Genomic DNA, 26,035 nt, shown 5'->3' on the forward strand with positions numbered 1-26,035 from the left:
TCTGTTGATTAAGGGCAACTAGCCTGCTCCTGGTCTTTTTAATGGGTAGAACACAAAAAATTAACCCTCAAAGCATGGATTACACATTGAAATGACCTGCACGTCACATCCAGATTTTGTGGTAATTGCTGCTTCGACTTATCACGACTTCTTTCCTTATGTTCCACAATGTCAGCAGCAACTTTGTGTGTAAATGGAAAGGTTTCTTGATTTTTGGTGTGCTGCTAACCAAACCAACAGCACACCACTTTTTTTGGCAGGAGTACCCATAATGAGTCACTGCTCCACAAATTTCTAATGGGCCAACTTGAAGCATGTACTGTACAAACATATATTTGCAACTGAAACACGATTTTACAATAAATACAGAGCATATTCTCTTTAACATGCACACAGACAAAGGAACTAACAAAACAAAACAAAATAAAAAATGTACAAGAGGACTTCCACCTACCTATGTCTGCTGCTTCTAAAACCAGGGTATGGCTTTGCTTCTTACCACACATGCAGCTACTTTTTGTGTGCTACCCAATGTCATAAGCACATTATGAAGTCTACAGCTGTAAAAACTGAAATTTGTGATGGACGCCGCACATGGGTGGGTGTCCTGGCCAACATAGGGCAAGGTTACTTATCGGGATGTGAGGCCAACTCTTCAATAGCACAAGATTGTCCTGCCTCAGCCATAAAATAAGCAGAAGATGCCAATGAGACAGTGGGTACACTGGCATCCTGGCAGGGTTGGACCAAGGAACAACACCTGTCTGGGAGGCCAGTGTAGTGGAAGGTCAGGGGGAGACAACCTGGCAGGATTACAAGCTCCCCTGACAAGCTAGGTGGCAGCCTCCTTGGGCAATGCTACCTGTGTGGCCACTCGCAAGGCACGCTGGGAACGGTAGTCCTGTAAGGCAGCCTTTGTCAGGTTCCGTAGGTGCTGTCAAGGAGTACTACAGGGATTCATCATCTTTATTTTATGGAACTTCTGATTGAACTGAAAGTACTTTCATTAGGCTATGGCTTAGCACTGGTTACAAAATAAAAAAGCTGCTTGACTTCATCCAGAAGAGTTGGAGTTGGGTGTGGAGGATGGGAGGTATGGAGGAAAAGAAAGACAGAGAGAGAGAGTGAGTGAGCAAAGAATATTTGTGTTTATACCACTTTTGGAAACTTTGTGTAAAGTATTAGTGCAAAATAAACATTTTGATTATACTGGAACATGTGTCTGTGGTGCTGCAATGCCCCCTAATAGCCAAAAATGGCATAAGATGGTCTGATGCAATGTCAACACTCATTGAACCCTAACTTTGCCATGTCTCTGATGTCTCATTCCATGGACAACAAATAGCTATGAAAACTAGAAGTGGCTCCAAGTGCCAGAGCAGGATAGCGAAAACAGACACAAAACAGGGGAAGTAAACATTTATAATGACTGAAAAGTTTCAAACTATCAAACACAATTACAATGTAGATTCCTTAATCAATGTTTCTAATCAGTAATAATATAGTGTTTAGATTGTTGCAAGGTTACTGTATATCAAGATGTTGTATATTTTAAACTTCAGAAGGTAATGATCTCCCATTATCTACTAAACTGCACCCAATTTACTAGTGTGTGTGTGTCTTTAGAGAAAGCACCCTTTCATGAAATATGTTGGACCTGCTTAGCTTCTGTCCTGCAGGATAGCTGCAGTTGTACTGACAAAAACTGTAGGACTCTTATTTCTGTCTTAGTCATGTTGTAGGTATAATTATGTAATGGTTCTGCTCCCTTGTGCTTTTTTGTTGTTTTCTGTTGCTTTGATGCTTGCACTGTCATGTATTACAACTTGCTTTGTAAGTTGCCTTGGATAAAGGTGTCTGCTAAATAAATAATAATCAAGGTAGAATAGACTAAAGTGCTGAGAGTGATGGGAGTATTCCTTACACTAGCAGACAGTTCATTACACAGATTTATGGCCTTATAGCTTAGGACCGGCCTACTCAAATGCTGGCCTGCAGGCCACATGCAGCCCAGAAGCTCCGAGTGGCCCAGCCCATGGTCTTGCCAGAAATGCAGAGAAAAACGGAGAAAAACATATTTTGTGAACATTCAGAAATTTCTACATAAATTCCTATATTAATACAGACCATGAATGCAACACTGCACATCACCTAGCAACATTCAACGCACATGTGGTATAGCAGGTCTGCAGCTCAGTAAAAGTGACCATTTTAATTAATAAATAATCAATTGGCCGGCTCATTCTGCGTGGGTGCATGTTCACATAGCTGCGGGGAGTTGGTGAAGTAATTGGGGAAAGACACACCTGCACGTAATGGTGTGGTCTTTCTCAATTGCTTCATCGGCTTCCTGCGGTACTCGATTCAGACACTGCGCCCACAGAGCCTTATAAGAATGAGCCGGCATGAGAATGAGGGGGGGAAAGGAAAAAGCTGATCGACAAGAGAGGAGTAAGGAGGTTAACAGATGGAGAAAGAGAAAAGGCATGAGCAAGAGTGGAGATCTTGTGCATGTGAGTGCAAGGAAGGTGGAGAAGGCAAACAGCCGTGAGGAAGTCTCCTCGGAGTATGAGAACGGGGCTGATGGCCACTCCAGCTAAATGACCTGGGCAATGCTGCTCAGTTGTAGCAACTCACTGCAGAGAGGTGTTCAGTGGGATGCAAGCTTGGCAGTAGGACCTGGTGCCTCGATGGGGTGCCCTACCTGGAGTCAGAGAAGGCTAGAAGGGCTAGAGTCTAGGAGCAGTGCTGGAGGTGGGTTGAGCTGTTATTTATTAACTATTTTACACTGCATGTTTTGGGCGCTTGTTTATTTTTTTTTTTTATTGGATTGTTTCAATAAAAGCACTGCTAACTTTTACACCATCCCTTTGCTTAGTGTGTGTTTGTCCTAATCTGCTGGCTCCTCCCTCAGAAACGTTATTGGCGGTGGCAGGTTCAAGAGACTCCAGGTGGCACCCAGTAGCATGGAGTGACCCGCACCGTCACACCACAATGCAGCGTGTTATTGTGTTTCTAAAAGTGATGATAGTAGTTTATAATACCGTGACAATCTGTCAAATAAGACAATGCAAGAGTTGCTTTTCTGGGGGAATTTTCAAAATGCCAAGTGGCTTTTAATTTGGTGTGTCATGCTCTAAATGGTTCTCTGTGGTGCAGTGGTAGCTCTGTTGCCTCACTGTAAGGAGATCACAGGTTTGCGTTCTGTATCCTCCCGGTGTGGAGTTTGCAAAGAGGTTCAGTAGTGATTAAAGCACTACATAAATGTAAATGAATTATTATTATTACCACACCTTGTCTGATCATGGGGACATTTCCAACGCAAAAAAAAAAAAAAAAGTTGGCCTTACACTTTTCTGTCTCTTCTTGCTCTTTACAATTTGCTCCCCTCTCACCCTAATCCTGTTATTCATCTCTCTCTAGGGAGGTGCCTAGAGCCTTCACAAGATTCATAACAATATCAAAATAATGTGGGATGTGTAACAAAGCCATGCTTTTACACATGTGGTGATTTAAAATGAACCTGTGCTCCCTCAGTGTGCAGTAGATGATGATGGCATTCATGTGTGTTACTGTTATCATATACTGATTGGAAAACTGAAAAGTATGAATATAAACCCATTTATCATATTATGGATTCAGGACTTTCTTTTAAATTGTTCACAGACAGTCAAGATACAGGACGCTTTTTCAAAAGTCATTCATTCAAACACAGGAAGTCCGCAGAGGTGTGTCTTATCACCATTACTGTTTACTCTGTACACAAGTGACCTGAGACAGAACAATGACCACTGCTCCATTATCAAGTATGCGAATGACACCATGCTCATAGGACGCATATCTGGGGAGGATGAAAGCCACTATTCAATCAATGGACTGTAATATGTAAACTGGTGTAATAAAAACTGTCTCACTCTGAATGTAAAAAAAGACCAAAGAAATATTTGATTTTAAGAGAAATAAATCTGTATGTTCACCCATTGTTGTATTGGGGGAAAGTGGTAGAAATAGTGAATGAATATAAATACTTAGTGACTAACTTAGATAACAATCTTAACTGAAATGCAAATACAAAAAAAAATATCCTCTAAATGTAATCAGCGTTTATTTCTCCTCTGTAAACTCAAACTATTTAAAGTAGACAAGGACCTAATGTTGTCCTTTTATCGCAGTATGATTAATTTCTATTATCACTTTCAGTTTCATTGCCTGGTTTAGTGGTCTAATGAACCAAAATTTTAAAAAGCAGATTACGAAGCATGCAGCTAAAGTTATTGGGACTGGTGTAGATGATCTGGCAAGTGTGTGTCAGAGGACAATGCTAAAGAAATTAGAAATAATCTCAACTAATGACAGACATCCATTACATGTAGAACTTAACTTCAGTAAATCAGGAAGGATAGTTGCTTTGAAAACACACACAATTTGCTCCAGAAATTCCTTTCTTCCTAGTGCCATACAACTTTTTAATAAGGAATATCGGAGAAAATGATTAAGGTCTGACATGTATCCTGTACCAATTTTTGTGTAAATATGTACTATCAAACTGCCTTAACTTAACCTGTCTTGTCTCTATTTATTTTGTTTCATTCTTTCTGACTTCTTATAAGATGCAACTGAGAAGGCAAATTTCATGTTTTCTTGTGTAAACTTGACTAATTAAAGCAACCTTGAACCTTGTTATGGGTTTGTGCACTGATAGTTTTTTTTTTATTCTGTTAAATTCACTTTGAGATGTGCCTGGGTCAGATGTGAGCAAAATGTATATTTTATTTCAAAAGGGAAACAATTTGTATTGCTAACATTGTGCACTATTTTGTTTGTATGCACTTTGAGATGTGCCTAAGTCAGATATGACCAAAAATATGTATTTTCTTTATTTTAAAAGTGAAAAAAAGTATTGTTACTACCTCATATTCTGTTACGTTATAGCTTTTTTTATTGTTTTTTTATGCAATTTGTCATGTGGCTGCATCAGATGTGACCAAATTTAAAAGGGAAACAATGAATAAACATTACCTGTTTTTCAATACATTAATTTGTGTTGGTTTAAAATTTGCCATTACCTGCTGCTTACTGGCCTCTGAAAATGTCTGGCCCAGCTAAATTTCTTGGTTCGAAAATCTGGCCAAACTGAATTTATAATTGAATAGCCCTGGTTTAGGGCATGACCTGCTACAGTACTTTCATTTGCATACACATTATGAGAATGCTCCAGACTGGTTCTCCATCATGGTCCAAACCAGCGACAACTTTACTTTGAGATTTAACTTTCCATTTGGTATTTCTTTCAAAAATGTTATGCTTAAGAAATCTAAACTACAACCAGTAAACTAAAGTTAAGACATAAATTAATGCCACATTAACATTGCTTGAATTAAACTCTCTGATGTCCATGAAAAACACCACAGGACTATATGGGCTCCAAAACATTATACAGTCTTCTTCTTCTTTCAGCTGCTCCCATTAGGGGTCACCACAGCAGATCATCTTCTTCCATACCAATTTTGGTTGTGGTTAAAAAAATGCCTATTCTTTATAGTTTAAACCCTAAATATGCCCCCAAAACACTTTCATTTCAAACTCAGCTTAATCTTTTTTTTTTGGCTGCTCCCGTTAGGGGTTGCCACAGTGGCAAACTCAGCTTAATCTTCTTCTTTTGGCTGCTCCCGTTAGGGGTTGCCACAGTGGATCATCTTCTTCCATATCTTTCTGTCCTCTGCATCTTGTTCTGTTACACCCATCCCATCGCCTACATGTCCTCTCTCACCACATCCATAAACCTTCTCTTAGACCTTCCTCTTTTTCTCTTGCCTGGCAGCTCTATCCTTAGCATCCTTCTCCCAATATACTCAGCATCTCTCCTCTGCCCATGTCCAAACCAATGCAATCTCGCCTCTCTGACTTTGTCTCCCAACCGTCCAACTTGAGCTTACCCTCTAATGTACTCACTTCTAATCCTATCCATCCTTGTCACACCCAATTCAAATCTTACCATCTTTAACTCTGCTACCTCCAGCTCTGTCTCCTGCTTTCTGGTCAGTGCTACCGTCTCCAACCCATATAACATAGCTGGTCTCACTACCGTCCTGTAGACCTTCCCTTTCACTTTTGCTGATATCCGTCTGTCACAAATCACTCCTGACACTCTTTTCTACCCATTCCATCCTGCCTGCACACTCTTTTTCACCTCTCTTCCACAATCCCTATTACTCTGTACTATTGATGCCAAGTATTTAAACTCATCCACCTTCACCAACTCTACTCCTTGCATCCTCACCATTCCACTGACCTCCCTCTCCTTTACACACATGTATTCTGTCTTGTTCCTACTGACCTTCATTCCTCTCCTCTCTACAGCATATCTCCACCTCTCCAGGGTCTCCTGAACCTGCTCCCTACTATCACTACAAATCACAATGTCATCAGCAAACATCATAGTCCACGGGGACTCCTGTCTAATCTCGTCTGTCAACCTGTCCATCACCATTGCAAATAAGAAAGGGATCAGAGCTGATCCCTGATGTAATCCCACCTCCACCTTGAATGCATCCGTCACTCCTACTACAGACCTCATCACTGTCACACTTCCCTCGTACATATCCTGTATAACTCTTACATACTTCTCTGCCACTCCCAACTTCCTCATACCTCCTCTGGAGGCACCCTGTCATATGCTTTCTCCAGGTCCACAAAGACGCAATGCAACTCCTTCTGGCCTTCTCTATACTTCTCCATCAACACCCTTAGAGCAAACATCGCATCTGTGGTGCTCCTTCTTGACATGAAACCATACTGCTGCTCACTAATCATCACCTCCCTTTTTAACCTAGCTTCCACTTCTCTTTCCAATAACTTCATGTTGTGGCTCATCAGTTTTATCCCCCTGTAGTTACTACAGCTCTGCACATCCCCCTTATTCTTAAATATCGGCACTCACATCACTTGTGAATTTCCCATTGGGATTAATAAAGTATCTATCTATCTATCTCTATCACTCCTACGCAGACCTCACCACTGTCACACTTCCCTCGTACATATCCTGTACAACTCTTACATATTTCTCTTCCACTTCCGACTTCCTCCTACAATACCACAGCTCCTCTCGAGGCACCCTGTCATATGCTTTCTCCAGGTCAACAAAGACACAATGTAACTCCTGCTAGCGTTCTGTATACTTCTCCATCAACATCCGTCCATCCATCCAGTATCCAACCCGGTATATCCTAACTACAGGGTCACTGGGGTCTGCTGGAGCCAATCCCAGCCAACACAGGGCGCAAGGCAGGAAACAAACCCCGGGCAGGGCGCCAGCCCACCGCACTCCATCAACATCCTCAGAGCAAACATCGCATCTGTGGTGCTCCTTCTTGACATGAAACCATACTGCTGCTCACTAATCATCACCTCCCTTTTTAACCTAGCTTCCACTACTCTTTCCCATAACTTCATGCTGTGGCTCATCAATTTTATCCCCCTGTAGTTACTACAGTCCTGCACATCCCCTTTATTCTTAAATATCGGCACCAGTACCATCCTCTTCATAGTTGTCCTTACTTCCTCCTTGCTAATCCATTGCATTTCCTGATTCACTATCTCCTAATCATCCTACATCTTCTCTCTCTCTTCATTCATCACCCTTTCAAAGTACTCTTTCCATCTACTCAACACACTCTCCTTGCTTGTGAGTACATTTCCATCTTTATCCTTTATTACCCTAACCTGCTGCACATCTTTCCCAGCTTGGTCCCTCTGTCTAGCCAATCGGTACAGGTCCTTTTCTCCCTCCTTTGTGTCCAACCTCTCATACAACTCATCATGCACCTTTTCTTTGGCCTTCGCCACCTCTCTCTTTACCTTGCACCTTATCTCCTTGTACTCTTGTCTACTTTCTGCATCTCTCTGACTATCCCACTTCTTCTTTGCCATCCTCTTCATCTGTATACTCTCCAGTACTTCCCCATTCCACCACCAGGTTTCCTTTTCCTCCTTCCTCTGTCCAGATGTCACTCCAAGCACCCTTCTTGCTGTCACCCTTACTACATCTGCTGTAGTTTCCTATCTGTCTGGTAATTCTTCACTACCACTCAGTGCCTATCTCACCTTCTGCCTAAACTCAACCTTGCAGTCTTCCTTTTTCAACTTCCACCATTTGATCTTTGGCTCTGCTCTCATTCTCTTCCTCTTCTTGATCTCCAACGTCATCCTACAGACCACCATCCTATGCTGCTTAACTACACTGTCCCCTGCCACCACTTTGGAGTCTTCAATCTCCTTCAGATTGACTCTTCTGCATAGGATGTAATCTACCTGTGTGCATCTTCCTCCACTCTTGTACGTAACCCTATGTTCCTCCCTCTTCTTAAAATACGTATTCACCACAGCCATGTCCATCCTTTGGCAAAATCCACTATCCTTTGACCTTCTTCATTCCTCTCCTTGACACCATACCTACCCATCACCTCCTCGTCTCCTATGTTCCCTTCACCAACATGTCCATTGATATCCGCTCCAATCACCACTTTCTGTCCCTTGGGTACACTGTTCATCACTTCATCCAACTCACTCCAAAAATCTTCTTTCTCATCCATTGCACACCCAACTTGCGGGGCATATGCACAAACAACATTCATTACCACACCTCCAATTTCCAGCTTCATAACCATTACTCTGTCTGACACTCTTTTCACCCCCAAAACACTCTTGACATACTGTTCCTTCAGAAAAACCCCTACACAATTTCTCCTCCTATCCACACCATGATAGAACAATTTGAATCCACCTCCGATCCACTTGGCCTTATTCCCCTTCCATTTAGTCTCTTGCACGCACAATATGTCAACCTTCCTTCTCTCCATCATATCTGCTAACTCTCTCCCCTTACCAGTCATACTGCCAACATTCAAAGTTCCTACCCTCAGTTCCACTCTCTTTACCTTCCTCCTCTTCTCCTGCCTTTGGACACGTCTCCCCCCTCTTCTTCTTCGGCAGACAACATTGTAAAGTACTGTTAAAAAAACATAGATTTAATATTGTCTGCTAACACACGTAATTGCATTCTAGTAAAGCTGTTATTTTTGAATATGACTAAACTGTTACAAAAATATTAAATAAAACAAAAATGTGATAACTAAGAAACTAAAAAAAAAAAAAAGTTGTTTTCCAGTTTTATATACTATGGAGCCCTAGGTCCTAGAACACACAGGAATGTTACATTATGTATACAGTTGTGGCCAAAAGTTTTGAGAATGACACAAATATTAATTTTCACAAAGTTTGCTGGCTCAGTTTTTATGATGGCAATTTGCATATAGTCCACAATGTTATGAAGAGAGATAAGATGAATTACAAAGTCTCTCTTTGCCATGAAAATTAACTTAATCCCAAAAACCCACTTCCACTGCATTTCAGCCCTGCTACGAAAGGACCTGCTGAGATCATTTTAGTAATCCTCTCATTACTACAGGTGAGAGTGTTGATGAGGACAAGGCTGGGGATCACTCTGTCATGCTGATTGAGTTAGAATAGAGAGGTTCAATTGTTGTGAAGAAGGCTTCAGGGCAACCAAGAAAGTCCACCACATGCCAGGACTGTCTCCTCAAGTTGATTCAGCTGCGGGATCAGGGCACCACCAGTGCAAAGCTTGCTCAGGAATGGCAGCAGGCAGGTGTGAGTGCATCTGCACGCACAATGAGGTGAAGACTATTGGAGGATGGTCTGGGGTCAAGAAGGGTGGCAAAGAAGCCACTTCTCTCTAAGAAAAACATCAGGGACATTCTGATATTCTGCAAAAGGTAAAGGGATTGGAGTGCTGAGGACTGGGGTAAAGTCATTTTCTATGATGAATCCTCTTTCCAATTGTTTGGGGCATCTGGAAAAACGATTGTTCGGAGAAGAAAAGGTGAATGCTACCATCAGTCCTGTGTCATGCTAACAGTAAAGCATCCGGAGAACATTCATGTGTGGGGTTGCTTCTCAGCCAAGGGAGTGAGCTCACTCATGATTTTGCCAAAGAATGCAGCCATGAATAAAGAATGGTAACAAAACATCCTCCGAGAGCAACTTCTCCCAACCATCCAAGAACAGTTTGGTGACTAACAATGCCTTTTCAAGCATAATGGAGCACTGTGCCATAAGGCAAAAGTGATAACTAAGTGGCTCGGGGAACAAAACATCAAAATTTTGGGTCCATGGCCAGGAAACTCCCCAAACCTAAATCCCATTGAGAACTTGTGATCAATCCTCAAGAGGCAGGTGGCCAAACAAAAACCCACAAATTCTGACAAACCCCAAGCATCAATTATGCAAGAATGGGTTGCCATCAGTCAGGATTTGGCCCAGAAGTTGATTGACAGCATGCCAGGGCAAACAGCAGAGGTCTTGCAAAAAAAGCACCAATACTGCAAATATGGACCATTTGCATAAACTTAATGCAATTGTCAATAAAAGCCTTTGAAACTTATGAAATGCTTGTAAATATACTTCAGTATACCATAGAAACATGGCAAAAAGATCTTAAAACACTGAAGCAGCAAACTTTGTAAAAACTAATACTTGTGACATTCTCAGAACTTTTTGCCACTACTGTACAATTTCTAACTTTTATCTTTTTTCCCATAAATTAATCACCATTTAGTTTTTTTGATTACCTATTTGCCTTGCCCTTTGCTGCTCTTATTTTTTTTAACAGAAAACATGGAATAACTCTAAAATATTAATGAAGGAAATGAAAGAAAACTTATATGAAGGAAATCATAGAAATTAAAAGGTAACAATCTGTATTTTGTTTCTCAATTACCTGTTCATTTAAAAATTCTAACTACTTAGAAGTACAGCAAGCACAGAAATAACTTTTACTACCCCAGTACATATGGAAGGCTATGGGAACATCCAAAGCATAGTGAATGCCCTTTGCAATACTGCAGGACCATCTTCTACATCACAGAAACTCATCTTTAAGGTTGAAGGGCTAAAAGAGATAGAGCTTACACTTGTGGACTCTAAATTACATTTTTCTAAGGAGACAAGATACAATGCTACAGTAAGTTTTGGAGTTACTCCTGAATAGTGTAATTGTTACATGATAGGACTGCAACATAACAAACTGGCAGCATGCGGCAGGAGAATATTTAAAATTAAAAGGGAGCGGATATTTCAGAGTTATGCGCAACACAATTTTTGATGCTTAAGGAAAATGAAACTGAAGTGTCAAGGTGCAGAGATGCCAAAGGGAAGTCTGGTGTATTATTGGCAGGTTGAAGGACAAAAGAAATATTATAGTTGTATGGTACTTTGTTATTCTTAGTATTTTATTGGTTGAGCCATTGTTTTCTTTTCAGATATTGCTTCTTTACCACTAAAGTCAACGTCTCTTGTATTTTGAACATAAATGTGGAAGAAATGCATGCTTTAACAACTCCGATACTACAGCTGATTTTAAAAGTACAGTAAGTGGTTCATTTGTATCCTGTTTAATTTGATTGTCATTGGTAACTGAAAGCAAAGGTTACTGGGTTAAGCAACCACCTGGAAATATTTACATTTTTCTTAGAACAGATGATTCATGTCTGGTATTTGAAATTTAAACAAAGAAGAGGGAGGCAAATACAAAACATTTCTAAATTTACAACCTATTTACAGGTAGTGCAGTTTATTGGCAATATACACAACCATGGATGAACTTTAATACAGTGTTTTATTTTGATGATGTGCATACCTGCTCTGATGTAAAATTGACAAAGATAAATATATTATAGAGACACAAGGAAAACCACAAATACATGGCATGCACAATGATTAGTAAACCTAAAGGAATTAGATTAATGAAATCTTTATTTTTGCAACAGTGCATATCATAAATCAATTGGTGAGTATGCCAAGCTTTGAAGGTAAAGGTTAAATATAGGAGATGCACAGTAGATGAAATGTTTTGCTTTATTTAGAGTTTAAATACAACAGAGGGCACATGTCTGTGGAGTATCATAATTTACTAAAAATGCTATTTAAGAAAATTGGAAGGAATTCCTGCCATATTCCAAAGATGTCTTTTCATTCTGACTTGTATTTTGATATGTAGGTCTTTCCATGACACATTTAGAGTCCCATTCTGAGAGGGCCTGAGCCTTCAACCTCTGTTTGTAGACTTCACTGTAGTACTGGCTGACGTAAGCCTGTTCAAGTTTTACAGTTATAGGTCATCTTTGCAGATCTAGGGTCTTGGAGTACAAAATATACATTAATTAAACATAAAAATGGGCATCAGACAACACCATCGCATTTACAGCTTACAAGCACTGCTGCAAAAAGTCTTTCCACTTGCTGTAGTAGTAGTAGTAATAATAATAATAATTACAATACTTTTTTATTTAATGGCACCTTTCTAGACACTTAAGAACACATACACCCATTAAAAATTACAGTAACACAACAAATAATATGAATGATTAAGAAGAAAGCAAGTTATGGCACTAATAAGGCAATTCTCAAAAGGTGCATTTTAAGATATATACATACAGTAGGTTAGGTCCATAAATTTTTGGACAGAGACAACTTTTTTCTAATTTTGGTTCTGTACATTACCACAATGAACTTTAAATGAAACAACTCAGATGCAGTTGAAGTGCAGACTTTCAGCTTTAATTCAGTGGGGTGAACAAAACGATTTTGGGATAAGGAACTCCCTCTTGTAGCCACGGTTTTCTTTTCAACCCTAAACCTTGAGTAATTTTTAAATGCAAAAGTGCCCAGGCCACCCTGATAATGTTATTTTTTTGATTTCCTGGTTAGCAGAGTCACTTATGTCTCAGCTGGGAGTCATTTTCGGTCACCTACTGGGTTAAAGGTTTAGTCCTCTTCTGCTGGCAGCCCTCTAATAGTTCCAGTGTTCCCAAACTGGCTTGTTGCACCCTAACTGTGTGGTTGTTTCTTTCTTCCTCATTATCTCCAACACTTGGAAAAGTCCCTGATGGTAATGTTCTTTGTCCTTTATCATCCCACAGCAAGAATTTTAGCTCGTATATAAACATTGTCACAAAATGAGTCTGAGACAGAAAAAGGTTTGGGGCAGCCACCCATATAATCTCAAATCCTTGGCTGCAAAGTTGTATTGATCAAAACGATAGCACTGAAGTGCATACCATCGAGTACAAGATCAGACAGGAATAAGGACAAAGGGCAGGGTTTTAAAGGGGAAGACAGGAAGTGAGGTCATAAGGATCAGGGATGAGTTCATTCTCCATTGGTTCGGGCCCGAACGTGATGTCAGAGGAGCCGGAGCCAGTAAGGATTCCTTCCATTGGCTCAGTCCCGTCCCGGAAATGATGTCACGAGAGTCAGGTGTAATCTCCCGGGAATGGTCTGCAGGCATCTCTCAGAACTGCCGTCACTCAAGCCCTTTAGCTGCCTCCCATGCGCACGTGTGTGACAAGGCCCCCCCCTCAGCCCAGACCCGTCGGGTCGGGCGACCCTAACCGAGAGGTTGTGAACTCGGGAAAGAGCATCAGCGTTGGCATGGAGAGAGCCTCGGCGATGAACGAGTGAAAACTTATACGGCTGTAGGTAAAGAAACCACCTGGTGACCCGTGGATTCGACTCCTTGGGCAGGGCCATCCGCTGTAGGGGTGCATGGTCCGTGACAAGGGTGAATTCCCAGCCCAACAGGTAGTACCTCAGCTGAGCAATCGCCCACTTGATCGCCAAGGCTTCCCTTTCCACCGCTGCATACCTGGTCTCCCGGTCTAACAGTTTCCGGCTCAGGTACATGATGGGGTGCTCCACACCATCGACGCTTTGGCTCAGCACTGCTCCTAAGCCTGTGTCCGAAGCGTCCGTCTGGAGGATGAAAGGCAAAGAAAAGTTAGGTGCCATCAAAATAGGTGCGGACGTAAGGGCCTGTTTTAAGTCACTAAATGCAGCGCCTGTCTTCTCAGTCCATACCACAATGTTCGGGGCCCTCTTCCTTGTTAAATCAGTCAAGGGCGCCGCTCTCTCTGAGAACCGGGGTACAAACCAGCGGAAGTACCTCGCTAACCCGAGAAAAGATTGGACCTGCCGCTTGGTTCGCGGACGGGGCCATTTCAAAATGGCGTCTACCTTGGGGCACTGTGGCCTTACGGTACCCCGACCCACCAAGTAGCCTAAATACTTGGCTTTGGTTAATCCGAAGAAACATTTCTTGAGATTAATCCTGAGCCCGGCCTCACCAATTGTCCGCAATACCACTTGGACATGCTGTAGGTGTTCCTTCCATGTGCTGGAATAGATGACCACGTCATTCAGGTAGGCAGCACTGTATGAGTTATGTGGCCGGAGCACATAACAGGGGCCCCGTGTAACCCAAATGGAAGGACACGATACTGCCAGTGTCCGCTAGGGGTACTAAACGCCGCTTTTTCCTTAGCGAAGTCCGTTAAAGGAACCTGCCAGTACCCTTTCGTCATGTCAAGTGTGGTCAAATATCGAGCCTGCCCAAGTCTCTCAAGGAGGTCGTCCACTCGTGGCATTGGATAGGCATCAAATTGGGAGACTTGATTAAGCCGACGGAAGTCATTGCAAAACCTCCAACTCCCGTCAGGCTTACCAACCAACACAATGGGACTGGACCAGGGGCTATAACTTTCCTCAATCACTCCTAGTTCCAGCATGCGCTTGATCTCAAGCTCCACTTCAGCCCTTTTTGCCTCGGGAAGACGATACGGGCGTTCTCGGACAATAACCCCGGGCTCTGCCACAATGTTATGCTCAACCAGAGAGGTCCGTCCGGGGTTCTCACTGACTACCTCCTGAACGGCCCGGATGACTGTTTCCAGCTCCTGCCATTGTCGGGGACTCAAGTCTGCCCCGAAGTTAAGGCTGTGGGTGTGAGCGAAGAGTGAGCGGGGCTGGCCGGAGGAGGGATCGGGATCCCTGTCCTTCCACGGTTTTAGCAGATTCACATGATAAACCCGCTCTTTTGGTCTACGATTCGGTTGACTCACCAAATAGTCGACCAGTCCCTTCCTCTCCAATGGGCAAGCAACTTCGAGTGGTAGGTAGGCACTAGGACCATGACTCGATCTCCCAGGCGGAACTCCCGGAGAGACGTGCCGCGGTTATAATAACGGGCCTGTGCTGTTTGAGCCTCCTCCATGTGACTTTTAAGGAGGGGCCGTATCTTTCCAAATCTATCGCGTAACTGCGCGATATACTCTAATATGTTTGTAGAGCCTCTTCTTCCCATCCTTCTTTTAAAATATCCAATATGCCCCAGGGTTGTCGCCCATACCGTAATTCAAAAGGGGAGAACCCCATGGAGGCTTGAGGGACTTCCCGATAGGCAAAAAGGACGAGGGGGAGGAGCTGATCCCAGTTCTGTCCATCCTCACTTACCACCTTACGTAGCATCTGTTTGAGAGTCTGATTGAACCTCTCCACTAAACCGTCGGTTTGAGGATGGTATACCGAGTTCTTTAAATGCTTTATTCTCAGTAACTTGGCAGTCTCCTTGAACGTCTCCGAGGTGAAAGGTGTCCCCTGGTCTGTCAAGACTTCCTTGGGGACACCCACGCGCGAAAAGACCCCTAGTAATTCCCGTGCGATTGCTTTAGAAGTGGCTGAGCGCAAAGGAACAGCTTCGGGGTATTTCGTAGCATAATCCAAGAGGACTAATATGTATTTGTGTCCATGGGCTGATGGCTCTAGAGGTCCGACTATATCGACCCCAATTCTCTGGAAGGGAACATCAATCAGGGGAATGGGAATGAGAGGAGCACGGTCCCGTCTTGGAATTTGTCGCAATTGACACTCCGGACAGGAAGCGCAAAAGCGACAAACCTCCTCATTGACTCCCGGCCAGTAGAAACGGAGCTTAATCTGCTCCAGGGTTTTTTCGGTGCCCAAGTGGCCACCTAGGAGATGGGCGTTTGCTAACTCACAGACCTGCTGCCGAAAGGTCCGTGGAATTAACAGTTGCTTTCTCTCCTGCCCGTCATGCAACGCTACACGATATAGAAGGTCGTTTTCCAACACAAAGTGAGGACCCTGTGGCATGGACTGGTTTGTGCCATGGCCGTTAACAAGGACTACTACATTTTTTGCAAATTTCAGGGAGTCGTCACTCCACTGCTCCCTTTTAAAGGAAGCCGGCGTCTCTCTAAATTGAAAGCGTAAAAGGGAGAGAGGGTTGGCGCCGACCTCGAGGGGCGTGGTTTCCTCCCGCTCCGCCGCGGCACTGGTGGATGATGTATTGGCACGCGACGGCCAGGGAGTTGCCATGTCACTCAGGCCAACTGCTTCATCTCTCTCTGCCGGCTGATTACACGGCGTGGAGGCAGCTTGAGACGGCTCGTCCCCGTCTATAACTAGGCCCAAGTTATCTCCAGGAGTGGTATGTGACTCACCGCTGTTTATTTTAGACCAGTCCCGCCCTAGTATCACCGGGTGTGGAGGCTCAGGATGGACAGCCATGGTTAACTTCCGAACTGAACCTCCGTAGCTGATGACACAAACGGCGGTCCTGTACCAGCGGATGTTTCCGTGGACACAGGTTATACCAGTCTTATATTTTAACCACTGTTGCGGTAGCACAAATCGGCGGGCAACAATGCACATGTTGCTGCCGGTATCTAGTAGTACAGATGTTTTATACCCGTTAACGATCACCTCGTCTGTATGTGGGACCGCCAACGGGTTTGTCAGAGCACACCAACCCCTCCTCCCCCTCCACCTGCATTCCACCTTATTCCCAAGCGGTTCGTGTGCCCGCAGCGTCGGGGACGTCGGTGCAAGCTCTGGGTTGTACAGAGTGAGGCTAGGGTTTGGGACGTACTCCGGTTGAGGTCGGCTCAGCCCTCCCAGGTCGGGAGGCCCCCCTTTGTTGTTCCACGAGCTCTATGAGCCCGGCCATATTTATGAATTCTCTACCCCAAACCGGCTGGGTGAAGCGCTGTGTTAGTGAGTTTAGAAGCAGGTAGCACGCGACCTGCTCAAGCATTTGGTAGGGCGTGTTTTCGTGTGGCCGTAGCCACAACCCTACTTTTGTCCATAGGCTCAAGGCCTGTTGTGGGGTCGGCCTCTCTGGGTCAAACCGCCAGGCTTTCACTTTGTTCACCTGCCAGTCTGGGCACCCCTAGGTGGAAATCGGGGCTCTGGCCTTACAGGGAGGCGGGCACTCTCTCCCGAGAGAGCACAAGCAGCCCTCTTTGCCTCCCGCTTCCGAAGCAGCCCAATTCTGTGAGCCCCTCCCGCAACACTCCCCGGCCTGCCTAGGTTGCCTAATGGAGCCTGCCGGAGGCAGAGCCTGCACCGGGTCACCCCGAGCCACGGGACACCCTCCCCGCCTGGAAACTCGGTCCCGGTACGCTCCCACTTGGATGTGTTGCAGGTCCTGTCCCCTTCTCTTCCAGGACTATTCCATCCTGCCGACTACGCCACTGTCACAAAACGAGTCTGAGACAGAAAAAGGTTTGGGGCAGCCACCCATATTATCTCAAATCATTGACTGCAAAGTTGTACAGTAATCCCTCCTCCATCGCAGGGGTTGCGTTCCAGAGCCACCCGCGAAATAAGAAAATCCGCGAAGTAGAAACCATATGTTTATATGGTTATTTTTATATTGTCATGCTTGGGTCACAGATTTGCGCAGAAACACAGGAGGTTGTAGAGAGACAGGAACGTTATTCAAACACTGCAAACAAACATTTGTCTCTTTTTCAAAAGTTTAAACTGTGCTCCATGACAAGACAGAGATGACCGTTCAGTCTCACAATTAAAAGAATGCAAACATATCTTCCTCTTCAAAGGAGCAAACATATCAATAGGGCTGTTTGTCTTTTAAGTATGCGAAGCACCGCGGCACAAAGCTGTTGAAGGCGGCAGCTCACACCCCCTCCGTCAGGAGCAGAGAGAGAGAGAGAGAGAGAGAGAGAGAGACAGGTAAAAAAATCAATACGTGCCCTTCGAGCTTTTAAGTATGCGAAGCACCGTGCAGCATGTCACTTCACGAAGCAGCTGCACAGAAGGTAGCCAACGTGAAGATAATCTTTCAGCATTTTTAGACGAGCGTCCGTATCGTCTAGGTGTGCGAACAGCCCCCCTGCTCACACCCCCTACGTCAGAATCAGAGAAAGTCAGCGCAAGAGAGACAGAGAAAAGTAAGTTGGGTAGCTTCTCAGCCATCTGCCAATAGCGTCCCTTGTATGAAATCAACTGGGCAAACCAACTGAGGAAGCATGTACCAGAAATTAAAAGACCCATTGTCCGCAGAAATCCGCGAACCAGCAAAAAATCCGCGATATATATTTAAATATGCTTACATATAAAATCCACGATAGAGTGAAGCCGCGAAAGGCGAAGCGCGATATAGCGAGGGATCACTGTATTCATCAAAACAATAGCACTGAAGTGCATACAATCGAGTCCAAGATCAGACTGAGGAATAAGGACAAAGGGCAGGGTTTTAAAGGGAAAGACAGGAAGTGAGGTCATAAGGATCAGGGATGTGTTCATTCTCCATTGGTTCGGGCCTGGACGTGACGTCAGAGGAGCCGGAGCCAGTAAGGACTCCTTCCATTGGCTCGGTCCCGGAAATGATGTCACGAGAGTCAGGTGGAATCTCCCGGGAATGGTCTGCAGGCAAGAAAGAAAAAGAGTCAGTGCACTCTGCCACCTCCCGGCATCTCTCAGAACTGCCGTCACTCAAGCCCTTTAGCTGCCTCTCATGCGCACGTGTGTGACAACATCCATGATGATTTTTTCCTTTTATATTAATTTAAGAATATATTTATGAATGTCCATTCCCTCCAATGCACAGAGGAAAGCAATGCAGAAGAGAGATCATGCAAACGTTACACAGTGACTGGGCTGGGATTCAAATACAGCCTCATGAACCTGAAGAGTCAGAGTACTAATCACTGTGCCTTAATGCTGCCCATTTAAAATAATAACAAAATACAAAATAACATTCAATGAAAACATAAAAGTATGAAAGACATGAATTGAAATATAAATACAGCAGATTCAGTAAGTGTTGATGCCTTTCTTTTTTCACATTTTGCTGTTGCAGCTTTGTGTTAAAATCATTTAAATGGATTTTTCCCCCACATCAAGTAACACTCAATACCCCAAAATGAGAAGTGAAAAATTGATCTTAGAAATTTTTGAAAATTTATTAAAAATAAAAAAAACTGTACTATCACATTGACACAAGTATTCAGATTCTTTACTCAGTACTTCTTTTAGGCCCCTTCAGCATGGCATCCATCCTAGAGTTGCCTTGGTTACAATGCGACTGGCTTCACACACTTGGGATTTGTGGAGTTTCTGCCTTTCTTCTGTGCAGCTCCTCTCAAATTTTTTCAGGTTAGATGGAGACCATTGGTAAAACATTATTTTCAGGTCTTCACAGAAATGTTTGATTACAGTGGGTTAAAACTTGGGCTTTGGACGGGCCACTGAAGGACATTCCCGGAGTCATACTTAAGCCACTCCTGTGTTGTCTTCACTTTATGCTGGGTATCATTATCCTGTTGGAAGATGACCATTCTGCCCAGTGTGTGGTTCAGAGCACATTTTCATTAAGGATATCTCTGAACTTTGTTCTTTTCAGCTTTACCTTAACCCTCTTCAGTTTCCCAGTCCCTGCCACTGAAAAACAACCACAAAGCATGATGCTACTACCACCATGCTTCATCATTGGAATGGTATTGTGCAGGCGATGAGCAGTTTGTGGTTTCCTCCAGACATGACACTAATCTTGTTCCATCTGACCCAAAAATCTTGTTTCTCACAGCCTGAGAGTCTTATATTCGCCTTTTTGCAAACTCCAAGCTTTCCTTTTATGAGGCGGCACTTTGATTTGGCTACTCTGCAATAAAGCCCAGATTGATTGAGGGTTGCAGTGATAGCTATCCTTCTGGAACTTTCTCCCTCCTCCATGCAAGTTCTCTGTAGTTCAGCCAGAGTGACCATCAGGTTCTTGGTTACCATTCTCATGGTGGTCCTTCTCCAATGATTGCTCAGTTTGGTCAGGTGCCATCTCTAGGAAGGCTCATGGTTTTTGCAAACTTAGGAATTATGAAGGCAATTGGCTCTTGGGAACCTTCAATGCTGCAGAAGTATCTTTGTAGCAATACCTAGATGACAGCCTCAGCACAATCCAGTCTCTAAGCTCTGTAGGTAGTTCCTCATGGCTTCCCATTTTTCTTTTGCTCTTCTGGGGTATTGAGTGTTGTTTTATGTGGGGAAAACCTTACTTTAAATGATTTTAGCACATGACTGCAACCTAGCAAAATGAAAAATGTGAAGGGGTTTGAATACTTTCTGAATCCACCATACAGTTAGGTTCATAAATATTTGGACAGAGACAAGTTTTTTCTAATTTTGGTTCTGTACATTACCACAATGAATTTTAAATGAAACAACTCAGATGCAGTTGAAGTGCAGACTTTCAGCTTTATTTCAGTGGGGTGAACAAAACGATTGCATAAAAATGTGAGGCAACTAAAGCATTTTTTAACACAATCCCTTCATTTCAGGGGCTCAAAAGTAATTGGACAAATTAAATAACTGGAAATAAAATGTTCATTTCTAATACTTGGTTGAAAACCCTTTGCTGGCAATGACAGCCTGAACTCACCAGATGCTGGGTTTCCTCCTTTTTAATGCTCTGCCAGGCCTTTACTGCAGCGGCTTACAGTTGCTGTTTGTTTGTGGGCCTTTCTGTCTGAAGTTTAGTCTTCAACAACTGAAATGCATGCTCAATTGGTTTAAGATCAGGTGACTGACTTGGCCATTCAAGAATTTTCCACTTCTTTGCTTTAATAAACTCCTGGGTTGCTTTGGCTGTATGTTTTGGGTCATTGTCCATTGACTATCTATCTCTGCTCTTAACCCCTTCCGAAATGCTACTGCTGTGCTAGGACATGATAATTGTTTAATAAAATCTTCCATTAAAGTGCACAACATAAATACTTTAATTACCAATCTCAATGCACGTAGAAAATCTAGGCAATATGGCATAAACAACAATAATTTAATTAAAATTACTACTTTAGATGAACAATGTATTAAAACTATGAAAGCAGATTATAGATTAAACAAAAAATACACACAGAACGGCACTAATAAAAATAACTTAGTTCCTGTTCCAAATATCAATAACGCACATAGTACTCATCTCTGCCCCACCGAAACATTAAATATGGCACTATTAAATATTAGAGCTTTAACTAACAAGACATTTTTTATCAACGATCTTATTAGTGATAAAAAATAGATTTTATTGCACTAAGTGAAACGTGGCTTAGCTCAGATGGCGCAGCTGTTTTAATCGAATCTGTGCCTGCGGATTACAGTTTTACTCGTGCAGATCGCCAAGGAAAGAAAGGCGGTGGCTTGGCAAACATTTACTCAAGCCGGTTAAAATGTAAAGATGTCAGTTTTGTTAAATTCAAGTCCTTTGAGTATCTCGCCGTTGTTATCCATGGAGATTCTCACGTTCTAGTATTATCTGTGTATAGACCTCCAAAATTCAACGCATCTTTTTTTGAGGAATTCTCTGACTTAATGTCAATTTTAATTACGAACTATGACACACTCTTAATAGTCGGCGACTTTAATTTTCATATAGATAATCAGTGTGACCAAAAAGTAAAAGAATTTATGAACCTCCTGGATTCTTTTGATTTGAGACAGCTCGTTAATCAGCCTACACATAAAGCAGGTCATACGTTAGACTTAGTGATTACTAAAGGACTAAAAGTTGATATAAAAACAGGTCATTGATATGGGTCTATCAGACCATTTTCTTCTACTTTTTAATATAGAAATAATGATAGAAAACACTCATGAGAAGCATATTGTTAAAAAATGCTTCTTTGACTCAGCAGCTTTAAAACTTACAAAGCAATCCGTCCGTTTATAGTGCCAACTATAATAGCGAGGATAATGTAAATAATAAGGTGGAAAGATTTAATACTAAGGTGAGAGCTGCTGTTGACATAGTTGCACTTGAAAAGACAGTTAAAAAAATCTTCTAGCATTGTTATACCATGGAAGACCCAAAGAGTGTCTGATTTAAAGAGAGCATGCCGTAGAGCTGAGCGTAAATGGAGGAAGACTAAACTAACTATCCACTATGAAATATTAAAAGTTAAAATAACAGAATACAATAACACAGTCCATCTTGAGAGGCGCTGCTATTTCTCCAAGATTATAAATAACAATGCTAGTAATCCCAGAGTCTTATTCTCAATGATTGATCGTCTGTTAAACCCAGGTAACTCAAAGGAATGCATCCTAAGTACTTCAAGTAAAACCTGTGAGGCTATCGCTGTATTTTTCAATCAAAAAATTAATGATATTCGAAATAACATAGTATATCTCCCCAACACTAAGGATCCTCCTAAACACCAGTATTCCATTATAAACAAATTGAACTCTTTCACTAGGATAGATTTACCTGATTTACATAAAATAATTTCTCAAATGAAACCCTCCACCTGCGTCCTTGACCCAATACCAACAAATTTTTTCAAAGAAGTATCGGGCGTGCTAATTGATAATGTTCTTGACATAGTAAATTCGTCATTAGATACGGGGGTCTTCCCAGACTGTCTTAAGACTGCTGTAGTTAAACCCCTACTTAAGAAAAATAACCTCAGCCCCTCTGCTCTTGAAAATTTTAGACCCATCTCTAACCTGCCTTTCTTAAGTAAAATTCTAGAGAAGGCAGTCATTATGCAGTTAAATGAGCACCTTAATAAACATGCTATTCTTGATAAATTTCAGTCAGGTTTTAGAACAAATCGCAGCACAGAAACTGCACTCGTTAAAGTAGTAAATGATTTGCAATATGCGGGTAAATGCAGACAGAGGCCATTTATCTGTTCTCATCCTCTTAGATCTGAGTGTCGCATTTGACACCATTGATCATAATATTCTTAAAAATCGCCTTAGTCAGTGGGTGGGCCTCTCTGGCAGTGTCTTAAATTGGTTTGAATCCTACCTGGCAGGGAGAAAATTCTTTGTTAGTTGTGGTAATTACAACTCAAAGACACATGATATCCTATATGGTGTTCCACAAGGCTCTATCCTGGGTCCGCTGCTCTTCTCAATCTACATGCTTCCATTAAGTCAGAATATCTCAGGGCACAACGTGAGCTACCACAGCTATGCTGATGACACACAACTGTATTTATCAATTGCACCTGATGACCCCAAATCTCTTGATTCACTAACACAATGTCTGACTTGTACTTCAGAATGGATGAATAGTAACTTTCTCAAATTAAATAAAGAGAAAACTGAAATCTTAGTGACTGGCAATAATGGATACAATGAGGCTATTAGAAATAAACTGGAAACATTAGGATTAAAAGTCAAAACGGAGGTAAAAAGCTTAGGGGTAACTGTTGACTGTAATCTAAATTTTAAATCGCATATTAATCAGATCACTAGGACAGCATTTTTTCACTTAAGAAACATAGCAAAAGTTAGACCTCTTATATCATTGGAAAATGCTGAGAAATTAGTTCATGCGTTTGTTTTCAGTCGACTAGATTACTGTAACACACTCCTCTCAGGACTACCCAAAAAAGACATAAATCGTTTGCAACTAGTGCAGAATGCAGCTGCTAGAATCCTTACCAGGAAAAGAAAATCCGAGCACATCTCTCCAGTTTTGATGTCACTACACTGGTTACTTGTGTCATTCAGGATTGACTTTAAAATTTTGCTTATGGTTTATAAAGCCTTAAATAATCTCGCCCCATCCTATATATCGGAATGTCTGACGTCTTATATTCCAAATCGCAACCTCAGATCCTCAACTGAGTGTCTCCTTAGAATTCCAAGAGCAAAACTTAAAAGAAGTGGTGAGGCAGCCTTCTGCTGTTATGCACCTAAAATCTGGAATAGCCTGCCAGTAGGAATTCGCCAGGCTAATACAGTGGAGCACTTTAGAAAACTACTGAAAACACATTACTTTAACATGGCCCTCTCATAACTTCACTGTAATTTAATCCTGATACTCTGTATGTTCAATTCATTATAATAACTATTCATGGTGGCTCTAAAATCTGTACTAACCCCTACTCTCTCTTCTGTTTCCTTTTCCGGTGTCCTTTTGGTGGTGGCGCACTCTAAATACCATGATGTTCCAAAAACGATGCATGGATTAAAAGCCAGAAGTCTGTATGACCATCAGCATCAAGTGACTCCGTGAGAACCCTACCTACAAAGAGGACTATTTCATTTATGTTAGGTAGAATGCCCAGAGGGGACTGGGCGGTCTCGTGGCCTGGAACCCCTACAGATTTTATTTTTTTTCTCCAGCTTTCTGGAGTTTTTTTTTTTTTATTTTTCTGTCCACCCTGGCCATCGGACCTTACTCCTTTTCTATGTTAACTAATGTTGCCTTATTTTAATTTCTTATTTTGTCTTTTATTTTTCTTTTCTTCATTATGTAAAGCACTTTGAGCTACTTTTTGTATGAAAATGTGCAATATAAATAAATTTGTTGTTGTATCATGAAACGCCGCCCAATCAATTTGACTGCATTTAGCTGGATTTGAGCAGACAGTATGTCTCTGAACACCGCAGAATTCATTCGGCTGCTTCTGTCCTGTGTCACATCATCAATAAACACTAGTGTCCCAGTGCCACTGGCAGCCATGCATGCCCAAGCCATCACGCTGCCTCCACCATGTTTCACAGCTGATGTGGTATGCTTTGGATAATGAGCTGTTCCATGCCATCTCCATACTTTTTTCTTGCCATCATTCTGGTAGAGGTTGATCTTGGTTTCATCTGTCCAAAGAATGTTTTTCCAGAACTGTGCTGGCTTTTTTAGATGTTCTTTAGCAAAGTCCAATCTAGCCTTTCTATTCTTGAGGCTTATGAGTGGCTTACACCTTGCAGTGCACCCTCTGTATTTACTTTCATGCAGTCTTCTCTTTATGGTAGACTTGGATATCGATACGCCTACCCCCTGGAGAGTGTAGTTCACTTGGCTAGCTGTTGTGAAGGGGTTTCTCTTCACCATGGAAATGATTCTGCGATCATCCGCCACTGTTGTCTTCTGTGGATGTCCAGGTCTTTTTGCTTTGCGGAGTTCACCAGTGCTTGCTTTCTTTCTCAGGATGTACCAAACTGTAGATTTTGCCACTCGTAATATTGTAGCAATTTCTTGGATGGGTTTTTTCTGTTTTCGCAGCTTAAGGATGGCTTCTTTCACCTGCATGGAGAGCTCCTTTGACCGCATGTTGTCTGTTCACAACAAAATCTTCCACATGCAAGCACCATACCTCAAATCAACTCCAGGCCTTTTATCTGCTTAACTGATAATGACATAATGATGGACTTGCCCACACCTGCCCATGAAATAGCTTTTGAGTCAATTGTCCAATTACTTTTCAGACCCTGAAATGAAGGGATTGTGTTAAAAAATGCTTTAGTTGCCTCACATTTTTATGCAATTGTTTTGTTCACCCCACTGAATTAAAGCTGAAAGTCTGCACTTCAACTGCATCTGAGTGGTTTCATTTAAAATTCATTGTGGTAATATACAGAACCAAAATTTGAAAAAAATTGTCTCTGTCCAAATATTTATTGACCTAACTGTAGATAGATACTTTATTAATCCCAAGGGGAAATTCACATATGCTTTTTAAATAAAGAAACAGAATTAATATTATGAAGAATGGTGTTCCAAAGCTGAGGAGCAGTGTTATTAAAAGCCTGACCTCCCAAGGAAGACAGGCAGACTGATGGAACAACACAGAGGACAAAATAGAAAAGTGTAGTTAACAGACCAATGAATAATATTTAAGAATATCTTTTAAATATGTAGATCCTAGATTGTGGAGTGCTTTGGAAGTGAAGACAAAAAGTTAATATAACACTTAACAGGGAGCCAATGGAGTAGAATAAGGATAATGTGAATACGAGTCTTAGTTTGGCATAATTCTGAGCTGCAGCTTGTTTACAAGTTTAGTCAGGATACAAGACAATAAAGTGTTTCAATAGTTTAGCCTTGATGGTATCAATGCATGAATTAGTG

Source organism: Erpetoichthys calabaricus, chromosome 3 (assembly GCF_900747795.2).
Source record: "Erpetoichthys calabaricus chromosome 3, fErpCal1.3, whole genome shotgun sequence".
NCBI classification, from domain to species: domain Eukaryota; kingdom Metazoa; phylum Chordata; class Cladistia; order Polypteriformes; family Polypteridae; genus Erpetoichthys; species Erpetoichthys calabaricus.